The sequence below is a fragment of the Nerophis lumbriciformis genome, linkage group LG08, assembly GCF_033978685.3.
Source record: "Nerophis lumbriciformis linkage group LG08, RoL_Nlum_v2.1, whole genome shotgun sequence".
NCBI classification, from domain to species: Eukaryota; Metazoa; Chordata; class Actinopteri; order Syngnathiformes; family Syngnathidae; genus Nerophis; species Nerophis lumbriciformis.
The window spans coordinates 30,674,200-30,680,681 of NC_084555.2; the positions used below are offsets into that span (position 1 = coordinate 30,674,200).

At 38.2% G+C, this 6,482-nt stretch overlaps 1 non-coding gene across 1 annotated transcript; it reads left to right on the plus strand.

The window, feature by feature from the left end:
• Positions 1-40: 40 nt before the first annotated feature.
• On the plus strand, positions 41-114 carry trnai-aau (transfer RNA isoleucine (anticodon AAU)). The gene has a single exon. It is a non-coding gene; the product is annotated as a tRNA-Ile (tRNA).
• The last annotated feature ends 6,368 nt before the right edge of the window (positions 115-6,482 follow it).

Consider the following 6,482-nt stretch of genomic DNA (forward strand, 5'->3'; position numbering starts at 1 on the left):
GCAATAACAAAAGCCGCGATTTCAGCCAGTCATTCATCGTGGCCGGTTAGCTCAGTTGGTTAGAGCGTGGTGCTAATAACGCCAAGGTCGCGGGTTCGATCCCCGTACGGGCCACTCTTTTCTCTACTTTTTATTGATTGTATGTAGTTTATGATATATTTGAGGTGACATGTAATTTACGTAACCTATCAGATAATCACATAGACTACATCACATAAAACAACATAGTTAATGGCCACTGACGGCAATCTATCACACATTTTTAAAAATATCAGCTAAATTAAATGACATCTACTACAAGAGAACTAAAAAATGAAAAAGTCTTTACAAAGTTAATATAGAGGTGCGTCCTAGTGATTAGCATTGTTACAATTGTCTTAGTAAACTGATAAGATGTAAATGATAAAATGATTTTGCACTTTAACCACCAGGTGGCAGACCACTACAGGCAGTAATAGCATAAATGTGTAACTGGATTTTTTTGTATTCAATAAAAGAAAAGCCTTTGTTTTGTTCTGTTTTTTTTTTTGTTCTATTAATTTCTAAAATATCGTATCTGTGAATGAAACAGCTATATCTGTGATGCAGACGCATGGTTGCTTAAAAAAATATTGGAACTAAGTTACCTGACTTAATAAGACTGATTATTAGACTTAGACTTAGACTTAGACTTCCTTTTTATTGTCATTCAAATTTGAACTTTACAGTACAGATAATACGAAATTTTATTACATAAGCTCATAGTAGTGCAGGATAAAAAAGCAATAAGGTGCATATACAAATAAATAAATAAATAAATAGGTTATTGTACAGATAAATATATTGCACTTTTTCACATGCATCCACGTTTATGGATGTATGTTGTATTGTCTTTTTATTCCAGCGAGTTAATCCATTTTGGGGGGAGTTGAGGGGATAATTTAATTATGATGCGTTCAAGAGTCTTACGGCCTGAGGGAAGAAGCTGTTACAGAACCCGGAGGTTCTGCTTCGGAGGCTGCGGAACCTCTTTCTAGAGTCCAGCAGTGAAAACAGTCCTTGGTGGGGGTGGTTATCTGATCGGCAAAGTAGTGACGTAATGTAATGTCATATTATCTTATTGAAAATAATATTTGCAGGTTGAACGCTTGCCTAGCTCATGATCACACTGCCACAATGTGGAGGGGATTTGTGTGAGTAGGGTGTTTTTACCTCCCAGGGGAGCTATAAAACTTGAGTGAATTATTTATGTTGTCGTTCTCATCTGCATGACTTTCCATGGTCTCTGGTTGACTGGTCCCATTTTAAAACCTCATCCTCCATGGCTCGTAAAGGTCAGAGGTTAGGGTGAGAGGTCGTGGGGAAAAGGAGGGCTACTTTCGTATTTAACATGGAGACATCCGACCATCCAAATTCCCTCACTGACTAGTGTGCGATATTCCTCAGAAGACTTGCTGGGTCATGTGGATGACATGAGCGCTCAGCTGAGATGAAGCCCACCCCCCTCATTCTTTTCTTTACCATTCTTGCACATATGCTACTAGAACAATAAAAGACAATGGTAGCCACTTGAAGTTAAGCTGGGTGAGGGGGGGGCTTTTGTTTGTGTTAAGCATTGTTACCCCAATAAAGACTCCACTGAGGAACAATAACTTTTAATGAGGGAAGAAGATAGGAGATTTAGAAGAGCCCTCGTCAAATTTGTTTGTCTTCTCTTGCTTCTTTTCGACACAAATTAAATGATACCAGAGACTTGAGGACTTCTCAGTTTTTAATTATTATAGGATGTGAAGTTTAACTGGTAGGCCGCATTTTAAGAAAGCTTAGGACTGTGAGGATGGACAATTGTATATAATGTCAATGCAAAAACATACTTTTAAAGTTTCACTGCACCAAATGGCTTAGATTACTTGCATAGATTACACAAGCAATACTTCACAGTGGTCAAAGATCCTCCATATGGAACAGAAGATTTGCCCTTTTTAAGGACCTACTGCAAAAATGCTAGTCAAACATCCACTACGACAGAGATTGGAGAGTATTGTTAGGTATCTAATTCTGCAGAAATGTTAGTCTCTCTCTGGTTTTGAACTGAATTTGTAGGCTCTAAAACCTGTTTTTACCTGTTTTTGTGTATTTGGGATCCCCAGAAGTTCCGGAAATTTTAAACCAAACAATGGAGGCACGGCAGAGATATAATCTTGCTTTCTTCCAAACTTGCTCCTATTTAGCCGTTCGGAATTTGACATTAGTGAGGTATTTTGCCTTATGTCAGCGGATATCTCCATATATGATAGAGGTTTACACAAAGAGTTTTGCACCAGTATAACATTTTTTTTAGTTGTTGTCCAAAGTTGTAGTCAATAACTTCCTTATTTTTCTCTATCCTCTTGTTGTGGGGCAGACTGTCATACATGCATGCTAAACTCCTCCACTGTTGCCATTTATAATACAAATATCTAACTTATATCTGTCAGTAGACTCCATGTGGAAGCGCTAAAAACTACAACATGGCTGACGGGGTGGAGACGCAGTCGAAGAGAGCTTAGCCTACAAAACGGTGCATCCTACTAAAAAATGGGCAGAAAGTGGCTTGAAAATGGTCTGTAAACCCTAAACTATGCAAAATGTTGACCAAAGCACCACCAATAATTGTTATGAAGACCACAAACAAGAGTTTTAAAAGTAAAAAAAATCTATTTATTTCAATTAAATTTCATTTATATTGCGTCAAATCACAATGGAAGTTATTTCAAGGCCCTATTCACATGGAGAAGGTCTAGAACCACTCTCCTCATACCTTAAAGACAACCAACTGCCTCACATGAGGTTTGCTTGACGATGGAGGCAAGAAAAAATACGCTGTGGGGTGGTCGTCTGTCTCGACCAGCTGGAAAATGTTAATTATGGTCAACCTTGGGTTTGTTTTGATTTCTTAAAGGGGAACTGCACTTTTTTATTTATTGTGCCTATCGTTCACAATCATTATGAGAGACAAAAAAAAACAATTTTTTTTTTCCCCCGCTTTCTAACATATAAAGATCTGCTCTTTCTTGGTGGCTAACAATGCAGGTAATGGGATCAATCAATTCCACCTCTAAATCACTTTAATAATATATTCAAAAACCATCAACAATACTTCATTTACATTCCGTAACCCTTGTAATAACCAAGCTGTAGCAACATTGTTGTTGTAAGAGCGAACACTGAGGAGCTCTTTGTTTAGCATAGTAACACATCGGTGTGCTTCGGTATTAGCCATAAAAGCTAGCTACGGCAAGAGATAAGATTTGAGTTTGTGATGCACAACACTGTGATAAGACACCAATTTGTACTGACTGAAAACCATGAACAATTATATTACAGTATCTGTAAAGTGTTATGCCACATTTCATGGTTTGTTTGTACACATCTAGCCAGACCACAGAAGACGTACTGCGTGTATCATGATCAATACAAAGTGTGACTCACTCGATAGACAGTTGTCTGTTTGGTCCAGTTGGCCGGCAACATTTTTTCTGGTTTCTGGTATGGAAATGCTAATAAATGTGCGGAGGAATGAGTTCCGGCTGTGCAAAAAATGACCAAAATACGGTAAATATTGAACATAATACATATTGTAATGAACGTGTCTGTTACTACATTATATATATATATATATATATATATATATATATATATATATATATATATATATAAACTTGCAGTGTGTATACATAACATTGATGGAGGGTTTTGAAGTTGTTTTAGAGGGCTTTGAAGTAGGGCTGGGCGATATATGGCCTTTCATTAATATCTCGATATTTTTGGGCAATGTCACGATACACGATATATATCGCGATATTTTGCCTTACCCTTGAATGAACACTTGATGCATATTTTATAATCACAGCAGTATGATGATTCTATGTGTCCACATTAAAACATTCTTCTTCAAACTGCATTAATAAATGCATAAACTTTCATGCAGAGAAGGAAATCACAACTAAGTCAATTCACCAAAAGTGTATTTATTAAACAGTTATTAAACAGTGGCACAAACATTCATGTCATTTCAAAACAGAAAGTGCAAGATTGTCAGAGACATTTTAAAACAAGCTATTTTTCCACTTTTGTGCATGATGTCACTAAGATGACATATAAAAACAACACTAAATTAAAGTGCACTTTTTGTACAGAACGCCACTACAATAGTTTAAAACAAATAAAGTGCACTTTTGCGCATGATGTCACACAAGATATTTCAGTAAGTGTCACATAAAAATGAGCTGCATATCAAATAGTATATGTCATACGGTGTTGATGTGGAAATAGTTGCTTGGGCATTTAGTTGGTGTGGCACCGAACGGAGATGTTGACATGCAGAGTTGGAAGCACTCTTCATTCTCGAGCAGGTGACTTTTCAAATGATGCTACATATTAGCAGTGCTGCTACTTTTTGTACGCTTTTGCCGCATAGTAGTTCAACATATTCCCGCTTGAAGCCAAACCACCGCCAGACGATGGACCCCGTGCTGTTTTTCTTGGGAATTAATTATTCCTCCATTTGTTACCAGATTCGCACCCTCTCTCTCTCGTATTACCACTCGCACCACACCGTTAGTTGTTAGCATCACAGCTAACGTTACCATGTCGCTACCTGTCTGCTCCGCAGGAGCTTGTGACGTTGCTCACGTGACAGTATGTGACGTATGTAAGAAGGTGCGCTTGTTTTATGTCTCTGTGAAAAGGAGAGACAGGGAAGAGTGAAAAAAGCATGCAGTGTTCTGCCCCGCAGCTAAAAGCAACTGCGTGAGAACGTATACTCGAATATCGCGATATAGTCATTTTCTATATCGCACAGAGACAAACCCGCGATATATTGAGTATATCAATATATCGCCCAGCCCTACTTTGAAGGCTACTGTGGTGACCCATTAGCCGCATCATGTAAGCGTTTTTTTAATCATCTTTAAAATCCCCCCCAAAAAAAGACATGCGTGTTCTTGTCTCTCATAACTGTGAACATAACTGTGAACATAACTGTGGCAAAATTCCAAAAATAAGTGCAGTTCTCCCTTAACGATGTTCCCAAGAAAGTAAATTCTTGCATATTCACATATTTCTTCTCTCTCTCTTTTAAATTGTAAGTCATTTGTTTTTGTTTTTACTGGTAACCTCTTTAAGAAGTGGTTTAATGGAATCATCTTTTGGGGAGAAAAAAAATCCAGCAATCAATATTTCCCAGTACCGACAAGCTGACCAGACAATACTGACGACTGTATGCCCGTAATGTTTTCTTAGTAGAAATTAATTTTAAATGTGTTTAATGAGTGTAACAGATCTAAATCTAAGTCCGCAGTATATTTTTTTGTTTTCCGGTTGACGTCACACTAGGCGTCTGTGGCTTCTAACAAGCAAAGAGCCTAGTAGCTATGTTGTGATGTCTGCTGTAATACTGACAGATGAGAAATATTACGTCTGTAATGGCTATGCTGATGTTAAATAGCAAACAGCATCAAGAAATGATCTTCGATTGCGCTACGAACATGACGCTACTACCAAAAATGTATAGAAGCGGAGGCAGGTCCGAAGTAAAGAAAGACCGACGGAAGACGGTTTTTATGAAGGAATTTTTAAGAATTATGAAAACAAAACTTTTTCAATGTCTCTAAGTTCATTGATAAGGCAGCAAAGGCTCTGTGGATTGATTGAAGGAGTTTTAAATCTGAAGAAAAAGATGCCCCAACTGGATACTGTTCCAGATTAACTTTGTTGCTATTTGTCTGGACTATCTTGCCAGTTGTGTGGAATACAGCGTTATTGTTAATAATTTTGGAAAGGTTTGTGTACGCTTTATTTCCTTGTACTTTGTAATAAGTGCTTCATTCTCTTTCATATTTCGTTTGGGAGTCTGCATTAAGCCGGTATTCAACATTTCCTTAGTTACGTCATTAAATTAATCTCTGTTTCTTTTTTTCTACCCTCGATGCACTTTGAAATGTTCTGTTCTTTTAATTTGAAAAGCAAATAAACATTCTCCTCTTCATTATGATTGTTGCTGTTTTTATTGAATGGTATCTGCTTCCAGGTTATATCCAGCGCTCTGAGGCTGGCGCAAGCGCGACTGGTTTCCAATGGCATACTCCAAGTGTATTAGTCCGGTGTTTCCATGGGCTGTAGGAGGCATATTTAGAGCTGAACTATTCAGAAATCTGACTACCGTATTTTCCGCACTATAAGGCGCACCTAAAAACCACAATTTTTCTCAAAAGCTGACAGTGCGCCTAATAACCCGGTGCGCTTTATTACGATTCATTTTCATAAAGTTTCGGTCTCGCAACTTCGGTAAACAGCCGCCATCTTTTTTCCCGGTAGAACAGGAAGCGCTTCTTCTTCTACGCAAGCAACCGCCAAGGAAAGCACCCGCCCCCATAGAACAGGAAGCGCTTCACCCGCCCCCATAGAACAGGAAGCGCTTCACCCGCCCCCGGAAGAAGAAGAAAAAACGCGCGGATATCACC